Here is an 11939-nt window from a genome sequence, read left to right on the forward strand (position 1 = left end):
TTCACATTCTTCAGTTGAGAGGCACAATTCTTGCAACCAGTTTTCACACGTGTCACACTGAAACTAGACAAAGCAAAATAAGTAATGATATTTCAATGAGTTGTGTTCTAGGAAAATTCAAGTACTTGTAGCGTATGTTTCTTTAACGGGAGAGTCGATTATTTCTAATAAGCAGAACAAAAACTGTGTGAAGTCGTACACATAGAATGATGGGATACACTTCTATATTTGTCCAGTCCACTGACGTACCACTCCATACATTAAGCACATATGTAGAGTAACTTGAATAAACATGACAACGATTTAATGTCATCAATGTTCCTGTAGCGTGTGAAGATTTTCTGGCTTTAAAAGTGGACAGAGCCCGTTACATATGTGAATATTAGATTTGGCACTGTAGTGCTTTTTGGACCACATGCTCTCATGTGAGAACATAACCTATTCATTTATTTATTTTCACTTATTAAAACTTTTTGAGGGTAATCATCACTGACATTTTCCCCTGCCTTTGTTTCAATATTAAGGAACAGTAAACTGAAATTGAACGGATCTTAACAATGGTTGTGCAAGTAAATAAAAAAAATAAACTGCATATCAAACGTTTAGGGGTTTCCTTTTCATTTTTTGCAACTAAAAGTCTAGCCCTCTTCATTTTTCTTCTGATGAGATGTACAAATCATTTAAGAACGGTCAGGCTGCATGTAGAAAATAAGAAGTAAAGCTATTTCATTTCAATGAGATGTTTTGTAGGAAGATTCAAGTACTTATAGCATGTTTCTTTAACTGGAGAGTAAAATACTTCTAAAAAAACAAAAACAATATGTGAAGTCCTACCATAGAGAGATGGGATACACTTCTACAGCTTGTCTGATAACTTGACATTTATCCACACATCAAGCACATCTGAAGCAGAAATTAAATCATTTTGTCTTTTTTATTAAATGTCATTTGCATTTTTGTCGCATAAGTGAAGACATTCTGACTTTGAACGTCACATTAAGTATGTGAATACTGGATTTGGCACTTCAGTGCTTTTGGGACCACACATTATCATATGAGACCATAACTTATCCATTACTTTAACCCTTTTATGACCTTTCATGCTCTATCATAACTTTATTAAAATGCATACAGTACAGCAATGCAAAACCAACATGTTTTCCAATGGGCAGTGAGTTTCTCATTGAAGGGTGGGTCTTGGTTAACTCAACCCCATTGGAAGAAAGTGTGTACTCTAACCCTAGTGAACTGGGATGTAGTACTTGAATACATCACTTTATTAAATGATACAAGCCAAATGAGTTATGTGCAAAACAGAACTGTTCCTTTACATTCCAACTTTTAATACAATATATACAGTAAATACTACTGGACTACAACAATACAAAACACATTTTAAATGAACAAGTAATAGGTTTATTCCACGCTGAAAAGAGAAGAAAGAAAATGCTATGTGTTGGCTGTGGAGCCTTCTTCAGGTGTGAGAAAGATAGGGCAGTAAGCAAAGGTAATGTAGCAGGAGAACAAAGGCTGGGAGGGAGGAGGAGTGAGAGACGGGAGCAGGGGACAGAAAGAGAGGCCAATCAAGACGTGTGAAGTCAGAATAGGTGTAAAGAAGTGTGAAATGAAACTTCCAATGAATGGAGAAAATTTAGAAGAAGAGCAGCCTGTCGTTAAGAGAAGGGGGAAGGTGTGATCCTAGCTGCAGGATAATTTTGGTTTCGGTAGTCTTTCTGATGGACAAGTTTGGAAAGCCGTCTTTGAGAACACAGATGGAGAGATTAGAGTGGTCGTGGCCGTCAGAGGTGAAATGAGAAACAATGAGCTTGGAGAGATCTTTAATCTTCACAGCCCTGACACGTTCTCTGAAGCGGTCTCCGAGTCTCCTTCCTGTTTCTCCAATGTAGATGGCTGGGCATTTACTGAAAGAGATACAGTAAATAAGGTTGCTGGATGTACAAGATGCCATCTGGGTGATCTGGAATTGTCCTGAGGGGCCTTGAATGAGTGTGGTTTTAGATATGTACTTGCAGGTAATACAGCGAGCTCTGTTGCAAGGGAAAGTGCCTGGTGTGGATGGTTTCTGAGGACGGTCAAGGGAGCTGTGAACAAGAAGGTTACGCAGATTAGGTGGTCGGCGATATGAGATGATGGGGCGGTCAGAAAAGAGGGCCCCAATGGAGGGATTAAGATCTCTTGAAGGGACTCGCTCATGTTTTTTAACAGAGATTGGCAATTTGATACAAATAAAGTATTTAAGCATCCACAAAAAACGTATAGGTTTCAACAGTCATGCAACTCTGACAAAGTTATGTCCAATTAAACAAAACAAATAATCTTAAATCTGTTATTTCTAGATGGCTCACCAGTAACCTTTCCCTTTAAAACCATTTGTGGGAGCATTGTGGGATACTTCAAGCGGAAAAAGTGACTGGTGGTCATCTTGACGAGCATGAAACAACACTCCACTGAGGAAACACTGCAGTGATTTTAGGGAAATAAAAAAGGTTAGTATCATTCATACTTCATTCGTATCGCATACACACTCAAACATACCAGAAGGTTAGAGGCAAATATTGGAGTATTTCATATTCATCAAAAGAAAAAAAGAGCCACTCTGTCACACTCTGCATTACCCAATGACCCTCTTTACAACTTTGTACACTTCTTAGGAAACCTTTCTGCACTGTGAGAGCCAAAAAATTAAATTGCTTTCCTGGTATTCATGGTAGAGGTTCGTTCTATGCTGAAAAGAAATACCACAATTCGGTTGTGGAGTCTTCAGGTGTGAGGGAGAGAGGGGAAGGCATTGGAGAACAAAAGGCAGAGCAGGTAAGAACAGACAGGAAGTAGGGAGCAAATGGGCATAGAGCAGGTGTGAATGAATAATCAAGTTCTGGAGCACATTCGGCAAGAGGATTAGAAAGAGAGAAAGGAGGTGGTGTGATCCAAGTTTAAGGATAAGTATGGTTTTGGATGTCTTTCTGCAATAGCAGATGGGGAGATGAGGAAGATCGCAGCCTTTAGAGGTGAATAAGGGAACTATCAGTGTGGAGAAATTGCAGCTCTGACGTGTTCCCTGAAATGGTCTGTGAGTCGTCGTTTTCACCAATGTCAATAGCTTGGCATTTTCTGCAAGAGATCCAGTAACTAAGATCACCGGAAATGCATGATGTCATCTGGGTGACAGAATTGTCCAGAGGGGACCTTTGAATGAGCGTGGTATTGGATATGTATTCACAGGTGATGCTGTGAAGTCCGTTGCAGGGGAAAGTGCGTGGTGTGGATGATTGCTGAGTGAGGTCAAGGGAGCTGTGAACGAGGTTGCGCGGATTAGTTGGTCGGCGATAGGAGATGAAGGAACGGTCAGGAAAGAGGATAGCCATGTCAGGGTCATCTGTTAAGATGGGGGGGAAGTTGTCATTAATGATCCTGGAGCTACATTATTGTCCACTGCTGTGGAACTTTCTTTGGCTTCTGCCACAGAAGTACAAAACGCACAAGCAAAACGGAGCAGATCTGTTCCTTTACAAATCTCTAAACAGCTTCCCACAATCTTGTTCTGACAAAGAAACACAGGGTTTAGTACAGAGCTTGAACAGCATCATCATCTCCAACATTTAATCTAGAATCTACAGCCGGTGTCTCAAACTCAAATGAATTGGGGGGCCGCATTCATACACATACAAAATACATCAAATATTTAAAAAAATTAATTGAAATTTTTATTTCATACGTTGGTTAACTTTACCTCAATGTACTTGGCGTGTGAGGTTATTTCTGAAGTTTGTCCTTCTGGCTCCTTTGTTGCTTCTGCATTTTGCAGAGACCAGAACGTCAACATGAGGCCTGATATCACAATTTTGCTCATTCACGTTCATCAGTGAGTCTTCAGCATAAACTGATTTTGTTGATCTTCATTGATGAGAGAAACTGTTCACTGACGTACATCCTGCCAAACATTATGATTCTACCAGATGTGGAGACTAACCTGGCAAATCTTTCTGTCTACGTTCTTTATTAACAGCACTCCATCAGGCAGCAATTGGGGAAGAGAGACTTAACACACTCAGGGGATGTGAATAGGACACGTACGTGGGTTTAGGGTGGTAACAAGACAAGGGACAAAACAGGAGTAAACAATTAATTTAACAATACTGTTTACCTTAGGTTTTATAGTCACTATTTACATAGGCAGTGTGACCTAGTGGTCAATCTACGGACCCTCAGACCATCTCCAGGCTATAGTTCTTAGCCTGCACTGTGGCACATACATTAGCTCGGTGCACCTCTGCTTCGCTACAATATCTCCATGGCGATTATTTAACAGAAAATGAATCTCTAGAACAATGCATCAAATTACTGAATTTCACGGGTAACTTTTTGTTAGTCCAAGTGAGTCGTTGCAGGCCACAGATAATTGCTTCGTGCTGCTTGTTTGAGACCCTCCTACTCTAGAGGCACTGGCTAAGAGGACTGGACATTACAGTACATTAACACAGCACTGAGAGAGAGAAAGGGGTTAATACAAACATGCTGACTACATAATCAACTTTATTAATTCAGTTCAATTTATTTTTATAGAGCGCCTTTCACAACAAGGTTGCTCCAAGGTGCTTAACAAAGAAAGATAGATACTTTATTGATTCCATGAGGGAAATTGCAGTGCAACAGCAGTTTAACACAGACAACACAGCCACAGTGTAACGAATGATACAATAATAATAATACAATACATACAATACAATCAGTACAGTGAGAAGTGCACTAAGAAGAGTTACTCACAGTCAGGAACACACGGAGAACAAACCAGAAAAGAACAGTACACAAAAAAGTCCTATTGCACAATTTGAATATAAATATAAATATACTGCACAGGTCCCTGGCATATATTGCACAAAAACGGTTGTAAACGGGAAAAGAAAAAGAACAGATGTATCAGTTTACTGTTCAGTCCAGAAACAGGTCACTGTCAATGTTGCCTCTGCCCAGACGCAAGGTGGATGTGTTGTACAGTCTTATGGCAGAAGGCAAGAATGACCTCCTGTAGCGCTCTCTGTCGCACTGTGGATAAATCAGTCTACTGCTGAACGTGCTCTTCATTTCTACAAGCCTGTCATAGAGGGGATGGGAGACGTTGTCCATGATGGCCTCTAGTTTGGACATTATTTTCCTCTCAGCCACTACCTCCACTGGGTCCAGGCCAGACCAAATGACAGGGCTTGCTCTCCTGATGAGCTTATTCAGCCTGTTAGAATACACGGCTCTAATCCCAGAGCCCCAGCATACCACTGTGTAGAAAATGGCGCTCGCCACCACCGACTGATAGAACAAATGTAGCATCTTACTAGGTACATTGAAGGACCTGAGCCTCCTCAAGAAGTAAAGCCGGCTCTGACACTTCTTGTAAATGGCCTCGATGTTCTTAGACCATTCCAGAAGCAAGTGACCATACATGTGAATACAGATCAGAAAAGACCAGAAGAAAATGGAGGAGAGGAACCAAAAACTCCTTAGTAAGGAGGACAAAAAATATTTCTCGAGGTTCGAGATCAACTGGCTGCCCAACCCCTCTGGGCATGCTAATATTATACACTTCTAAAAAGTACTATATGTGGAGTATTAAGCCTTCCATCATGTCCTTCTGTGTGTCAGTACTGAGACCTGGGGATGTGCTCTTAGCAATCAGGCGGGCAACTTGGTTAGAATTAATGATCCTCTCCAGTTTGGGTGGAGACTGTTTAAAAAAAGCCCAGGCTGTTCACTTATTGATAAAGGTTATTCTATTTGATGCACACCAAGTCTCTAACCAGTGGTTTAGTAAGAATATAGCCTACTATAGGTTACTGTAAAGGATTTGTAAGGGACCAGACAATAAAATGCAATAAAACGAAGTTAATCTTTAACATCTCAGATTGTTGATACTTTATTCATTAGTTCTAGCATGAACAACCAAGGTGGAGACTTCATTGCTGGAAAATGTCTAGTTTCGCCTCAATGTCAGCATTTTACGGAAACCTCAGATTTGTGACGGTTAGGAGTTCTAACTTTCCTGATTATCGAGCTGCCAATTCAGAGCACCTTATCCCCATCGACGGACACGCTGCCTAAAGCAGAGAACCTGTTGCTGAGTCAGATGGGCAACTGGTGTGCAGGGGGTCGTCTTTGAGCTCTTAGACCCCCATCTGACCTTGACCCAGGGCTCGCGTGTGGTCACTGCTGGTGCCAGTGTCAAGCTGGAGACAGCTGGGCCGGGAGGGACTGCAGCCAATTCTGAATTGACTGAGTGCTCCGACTGAGCTGAATCTATCCTCCCCTCAATGTGTTTAATATCTAATAGTGTGCTAATGCGCCCCTCCAAAATGCAAAATCTGTCCTCCAACTCTACTAGAACTGAGCAGTTCTGGCATTTAAAATGTATCTACATTGTAGGTGGAACTTTCTACACTGTACATGCAGCAGGACTGGCGAAACACAAGGGGTGCTCCCAGTGGAAGACATAATCGCGACTCGCCTTTGTTAGATGTGTCAGCGGCGATGACTAATTACTGACAGCCGAGTCTGATTGAACTCGGCTGTTGTCATCTTTCGCGATCAACTCCATTTCATAAAAGCCTGGAAGACTGCTGGAGCGTTCACTAGGCCAAAAGGCATAACCAGATATTCCTAATGTTCATGTGTTATCATTAATAGCTGTTTTCCCACTCATTGTCTTCTCGTATATGAAAAAGATTATACTGTACACCCCCCAAAGATCTAGTTTTTTTAAAACAGTCGCATCCTGCATTGACTCGAGAGCTGCTGCTATTTGAGGCAAGGGCTATCGATGTTATTTTTTTTAAATAGTTATTTCATTGAGATCTGGATAGTCAGAGCTGGGTCAAAGTCTCCCATCCTTCTTCTCCACGAAGAAGAGACCCGCACACACTGGGGCTGTAGAAGGTCGATAAATAAATCCTCAGACTGCTTATTGCCCTGGGCATGTACCAATAAATTACAGGAGCATATCTATATATCACTGCATTGAAGCAGGAGACACAGAATCACTGCAAACACATCCTAAATACAGTGTTTCTGCACCTTTGACCTCATCCAGAATGTTTCATTTTTTTAAAAGGGATTGCTGTCTGAATGCACATCTGAATCCCAAACAGAATCTCTAGTAAAATACGATCATTTGTGAAACGGGCAAATGAGTGTTTCAAGGGCCCATTCCTCATTCTCAAGACACATGTATGCAGTAAGTTCACCATGCATTGAGCAATAGGGATTAAAGACACCACAGGTAAGGTTAGAAGTCATTCTGAGGTGCCACATGTGAGGGATACAACTAGGAATCTGAAATGCAGGGTTTGAGAGCCCTTCAGGAGCACTGCATCCTTTGAGACACACCTGTGCATGTTAAACAAATGATCATTTCTTTCAGCATTAGGGACTAAATATACTAAACGTATTATTCTAAAATGTTATTTAAGGAGTAAGAGTGCAGGGGGTCTAAATCTGCGATCCAGTGTATTGAAGTATTTCACAACACTACCTTTAGCCCGTCTGGAAATAAATCCTCATTCTGATTATTGCCCTGGGCATGTACCAATAAATCACTGAGCCTATATATATATATCACTGTGTTGAAGCTAGAAACACAGAATCACTGCAAACACATCCTAAATACAGTGTTCCTGCACCTAACCCTAACCTACCTAATTTAAGTAGAATAGATTCTAATAATATAATGATCCAGTGTGTTGCACTACTTCACTGATCTATGCCATTTGGAAATAAATCCTCAGACTGCTTATTGCCCTGGGCATGTACCAATAAATCAACAAATCGAATTAAAATAAAAGCTTTATTTTATGATCATTCGTCCAACCTCTCCAGAGATTGTCCTTCTCCATTAAACGACTTCCTGGAGACACCATAATCACATAGGAGCTCTTCTCCCACTGCAATCTCTCTTTTTACCAAGAACAGAATTATGTCAGTCTTTTCGTCAATTACAAAAGATTCTTTAATTGGTCTGAGGTTGGCTTTTTTGTTTGAATGATTTATGCGCCTTCCAATTGTGTCCATATCCAGGTGGCAGGTGCAGTGTTCTTCACGCGAATCAATGCACATTTTTTGTTTAGGTCCAACAAAAAAGAATAGATATCCCATGTCTCCCTCTGCCGTCTGTGCCATTAGGGCTTCTCCAGCTGTCTTTGTGATAACCTTGCCATGGTAATCACACACCACCTCTCCCTTCTGGAAACGCCTGGAAGTTATAACCTTCTTCCCTTTCACAGGATCGTCAATGATGTGCAGGCCTCTCCAGGTTTAGAGTTTTACCAGATTTTCAATGTCCTTGCCATTTGGTTGGACTTCTACATGCGGCTTCCAGTTCTGAAGTACCTCGGACACAGCTGGTGTATTGGTTGACCATCCCATTTTTTCTATATAATGGATCACTTGGCTTTCTGTTGGTAACCGTCTATTGTATTGATCTGTAGTGAGAAATCAGAAATCCACCCAAAGAATATATCCAGTAATAGACTCTTGAAATATTACTCTTTAAAAAGGGAAGAAATCCTGTTCTTACCGAATATGTTCTGTTGCCTCCTTTTCCTCTGCTCAGCTCTCCATCTATTGTAACAGTGGTGATTGTGAACGCCGGTCACTCTCAGGCGCTCTTTCTTTCTGGGAGGCTGGCCATCTAATGTCACAGGAAACATCTGTATCAGCTTCTGGAAGGCTGCAGCATCAACCATCTTTGGGCATCTATATGCAGCAGCTGCCACAGTGGACCTATTTGTAAAAAGAAAACTTAAATATCTCAGATCTAAGACAGAGTGGCTAAAAGGTAACTGAAAGAGGAATATTGAATTAAAACTTACCGTAAAGCAGCTGTACGTTCTTGTCCATAGCCTGAAGATTGCTCTCCTGATCCTGAACTGAAGTTTAAAAAAATATGAGAAATTTATGTTTATCTTAAATATTGACTTTCAAATACTGAATTTAGATATCACTGTGACACTTACAGAGATCCTGCTTCTACAATGACATGAAGTAATTCGCTGGCTGAGCACATGTCCTCATCTGTCAGCCTTCTGGCTAGGTTTTCAACAGTTCCGTTTGAAACACCTAAATAATCATTCAGGACAGTTTTCTGATCAATAGGTAGCTGCTTTATTTCTATTTCAAATGCCCTTCTTGCAACATAGCAAGTAATCAGTGGTAGGTGGTACCTGCAAAACAAACATATATATAAAATAGTTGTTTTCAAGCCACAGAAAAGTAAAAAGAAAATACATCAAAATAATTATATAATTCAATTTACTTCTCATGCAGTCTTCGCAGATCATAGGTAGGATTGTGAACTGGTTCTCCTCCTGCATACACAAAAAAATGTTCCATTTCCATTCTGCAGTTTGCATCACAGCGTAAGTTAATGAAGTAGCAGTAAAACAAAAAGAAAATAAAAAAAATAAAAATGCAGTTTAAATGCAGTATTCTTCACATACCATTGAATGCTAAAGACAGTTTTTAGCAATGAAATATCAATAAAACCTTCAACTCACCTTTTCCTCTTCTTCATTTAGTGCAAAGGAAGCTAGTCGCTGAGTTGCAGCCATGTGCTCTTTGACAAAGATTATTACCCTGTTTTGCCCACTTTTATTCACAACAATTTTTCGCTGTATCCAATCCAGGACCTGAATTCAGAAGATTTTTTTATACAAATATTAATTAAATACAATTTCTCAAAAAGAACATCTATAATCAAAATTCTCGGTTGTATGCTTACTGTCATATTGTTTACCACCCCTGGGCGCTGAAGGTGCTTCAGCTGGAGAATGGCCTGCAGGTAAAGCATCACAACAATCTGCTCACTTGTGGTGATGTCTGCAGAGGTGTGTGTCTTGCCCAGTATCCGCTGCACATCTTTCTTTGCAACACTCAACACCTTCAAGCAATCGCTTAGTTTAGGTGGAGGACTCTGCAGCTGTGTTTGTCTGGGGGAGAGAGAGCAATACTATCAGCCTCCAAAAGGCAACATTCATGTGTTTGAATAGAAAAGCAAGTACAAGTTGAACCAACATTTAATAAGTAAAGTACCTCTTTCTGGTTATTTCCTGTCTGACACTCTTGTTGTTTCTCTTTTTTTATATCCTTTAGATTGCTCTTGAAGTCTTTTAAACTCTTAGCTTGACTGGGATCCTCCACTTGCAGGCTAGTGTTTTTTTAGGACGAAGAGCAGGAATCTGCTGATATTAATGATATAACCTGCAATGGTCTGGTGAGACAGCCCAGTCATCTTCAACTGGGAAACAAATGTCTGCATTTTGGAAATGTCCTTCAGAAAACTTAAGGAAACTTCCGATGGATCCATAAAAAACAGGAACCTGGAGACATTTTCAACCTGAAAAACATATATAGTGAAAGTCATTATTTTTATGACCAACATCCGTGGTATGTGAAATTTAAGCCGAGTAAAACCATGTACCAAATACCTACCTCCTTGGAGCAGTTTACCATTCCCAGGCCCTGGATAAGGTATTGTTTAAAGCCAGCCAGGAGAGGAGAATCAAGAGAGTTATTTCTGTAAAGTCCAGCCAGGGCAACTCTTTTTCGGAGAGCTTTTAGATTACCTTTAACTGACACCCTGTAGATATAAGGCAGATGGACAATTACATATATTATAAGTGTTTCCATTTTCTTAGTTGGCTTCTGGGAGAAAATGGCTTTAGATGTGGCCCCGTGTGAATATGTATATCTACCAATTCACTGACATCCCAATTAAGGCTACATTTTGTCTTGCCTCTGTGAAACAAAATCAATTTTTATACATACAATGTGCCAATAAAAAATAAAGCACTAGAAACCCTATTGAGCAGAGAGTCTTACTGTTCCCTATCTTCCCCTTCCTCCTCCGCTTCTACTTCAGTTTCTGGAGCAGCCTCTGGCATCTCTTCCTCCTGGACAGCGGCCTCTTGCTCAGGGCCACTGGAATACAGGTAGATTCTTTTCAACATGCTTTTGCATGATATGTTGTAACAATGATTTCAAAAAGAAACTACAGAAGCCTTACAAATTAAAAATATCTCACCTTGCCAATGTCTCTTCAGGCTTCCCACGTACAAAAAGGCCCAAGGACTCCAGCAGTCTTACAACCACTGTCCTGTTTGCCTCACCAGACACGATCTCTATTCTGTTGTAATCCACGATGACCCCGTTCTTCAGGTGATTCATCATGTCCTTCCTCGCCTGTTGAGAGGCCATCCTGATCTCCTCTGCCGTGGCGTGCTTCATACACGCCCTCTTCAAGTGAGCAGGAAGCTGATCAAAAGTATTCAGGCACATCTTGCACACCAGGGGAATCCTCGCGGGTTTCGTTTGAAAATAAATAATATAATTTGTGTATAGAAACAAGCTAAGACTGATTTCTTAAATTATCCTTAATTTTCTCTCTCATAGTTTGAGCATAATGATTTTATTGTATTGCTCATTGCTCCCAAATAAATAATGGTTTCATAAAAAAGTGAACATTCTCATTTATATTCATTTGCAGTTTCACTATTGCAATTAATCTGTCTCCATTCTGCATTAATATCTACTAGAAAGAGCTCTCAATTAATTAAATGCCCCATTGAACTGGCCCTGATTATACAATGCAAGGAGAAGTCTTCTAAGCTAATACTTGTAACCAGAAAGAGGCTGTATTTCAATTATACAATATACAAAACAATAACATTTAACACAAACATATATTCCACACCTCAGCATGCACATGATGAGATTCTTGATATTTGATTAGTAAAAACAATATCAATGCACTGAGAGACGCTTAAGAATAAAGATGCATCTGCCTGACTGCATATTAGTTTTAAAAGGTTATCAGCAAATGCATTTAAAAGTAAAAATGTAAAGTCTTGCCTCTTGATCGTAGTAGTGATTCAATATCC

At 40.2% G+C, this 11939-nt stretch overlaps 1 long non-coding RNA gene across 1 annotated transcript in view; it reads left to right on the forward strand.

Annotated features, from left to right (window-relative positions):
• LOC138243037 (uncharacterized) overlaps positions 1-11343 on the forward strand; it is a 32276-nt gene extending 20933 nt beyond the window's left edge. Inside the window, exons 2-6 of the long non-coding RNA XR_011191898.1 lie at positions 2358-2507; positions 8286-8462; positions 8615-8839; positions 10153-10991; positions 11103-11343. This is a non-coding gene — a long non-coding RNA (uncharacterized lncRNA). The remainder of the gene's footprint in view (positions 1-2357; positions 2508-8285; positions 8463-8614; positions 8840-10152; positions 10992-11102) is intronic.
• The last annotated feature ends 596 nt before the right edge of the window (positions 11344-11939 follow it).

This window comes from Lepisosteus oculatus, chromosome 14 (genome assembly GCF_040954835.1).
Source record: "Lepisosteus oculatus isolate fLepOcu1 chromosome 14, fLepOcu1.hap2, whole genome shotgun sequence".
In the NCBI taxonomy this organism is placed as follows: domain Eukaryota; kingdom Metazoa; phylum Chordata; class Actinopteri; order Semionotiformes; family Lepisosteidae; genus Lepisosteus; species Lepisosteus oculatus.